Source organism: Phocoena sinus, chromosome 4 (genome assembly GCF_008692025.1).
Source record: "Phocoena sinus isolate mPhoSin1 chromosome 4, mPhoSin1.pri, whole genome shotgun sequence".
Lineage (NCBI taxonomy): Eukaryota > Metazoa > Chordata > Mammalia > Artiodactyla > Phocoenidae > Phocoena > Phocoena sinus.
In genome coordinates, this window is record NC_045766.1 from 84591009 (window position 1) to 84592792 (window position 1784).

Below are 1784 nucleotides of genomic sequence, written 5' to 3' on the forward strand. Positions count from 1 at the left end.
GAATATATCATAAGAGAAAAATTAATAATGTCCATTAAAATATAAAATTCCAAAGTTAAAAAAAAACACATTTTTAAAAGACAAAGACTTGGTATCTTTAAATGCATAGAGAATTTATTAAACATTAAGACACAATAACATGGATGAATCTCAAGAACATAATGTTGAGTTAAAGAGGTGAGTCAGAAAAATACAGTAAGATTCAGTTTATAACATTTCAAAACATGTAAAACCAAACAGTACACTCCGAATACAGTTAAAGGACACAAATATAATAAAACTCTAGAGAAGAAAAAAACCCAATAAGCACAATTTCCCTTTGAGAGGGAAAGAAAGGTGTTAGATTCAGGGAGGTGCATAGGGAACTTCAAACTGGACAGGGGTATAAAGTTGTTGTATAGTCATTCTGGATACCTTACATATATAGATATATAATATATATATTCTTATCATATAATTATTCTATCTACTCAATATTCAATAAAAGTAATTTTAAAAAAAAGACCTTTCATAGATAAAATGAAAAAAAGATATGATTAGACAATCCCATTGGCTAGGCAGAACAAATGGCTGGCCGTGCAGTAAAAATTGTCTGGGTTCAAATTTTGGCTCCACCATATATTGGCAGCTCATCTAATCTCGTTACCTGTGTCCTCATTTGATACGTAGAGATAGCAACAGTATGGTATTAGTCAGCTACCATAACAAAATACCTCAGACTGGGTGTCTTTAAACAACAGAAATGTATTTTTTCACAGTTCTGGAGGCTAGAAGTCCAAGACCAAGGTTCCACCTAGTTTGGTTTCTACTAAGGACTCTCTTCCTGGCTTGCAAATGCCAGCTTCTTGCCATGTCCTCACATGGTGTGCTCTCTGGTGTCTCTTCTTAATAGGGCACTAATCCTGTTGGATCAAGACCCCAACCTTATGACCTCATTTAACCTTAATTACAATACTTCCTGACTCCAAATACAACCAAACTGACAGGCTAGGGTTCAACGTATTAATTTAGAGGGGATACAAATATTTAGTCCCTAATAAGCATGAAGTAATAATGGACTCGAATTTGATAATCTATATAAAATAGCACAGCCTCTAGCACAGAGCAAATTTTCAATTAAGGTTTGCTCTTTTTAGTATATAGTAATCAAAGAAATGCATATTTAAAATGACAAACCATTTTTATAATTCAATTGTGTGATAGTATAAATTGGTACTTTATAAGTCCTTTTCTGGGAATCTACACTAAAGAAATAATCCTTTATTCATCAAGATGTTTTCTGCAGGATTTCTTATACTTGTGAAATATTAGAAAAGTAAACATCCAAAAAATGGGAATGATAGTAACTAAATTACAGTATATTTACTCAGTGGAAACTTATGAAGGCATTATATGTTTTAGACAGATTTCTGAAGAGCCTACTATCTGGAAGGCACTATGTTTTGGTTTTGGCAGAAATAATAACTTAAATTTCCTAAATTTAAAATATAGAAATGGAGATAGACAATCATATAAAATTCATATAAATGTGAGACTGAGATTATTATAGGGCTAATTTATTTCTCTTTAATCAGACACAAAATTGGTATTATATTAATAAATTGTAACACATTTTATTTTGGTCTCTAAGCAGCCTATGTTGAAATAAAAAAGATTTAAAATGGTTTGCAATCATTAATTCAATGGATATACACTGAGCCCCTAGTATGGACCAGGCACTGTTCCTAGAGCTGGGAGCTCATAAATAAAATAGATAAAAATCACAGTCTTCATGGAGCTTATAT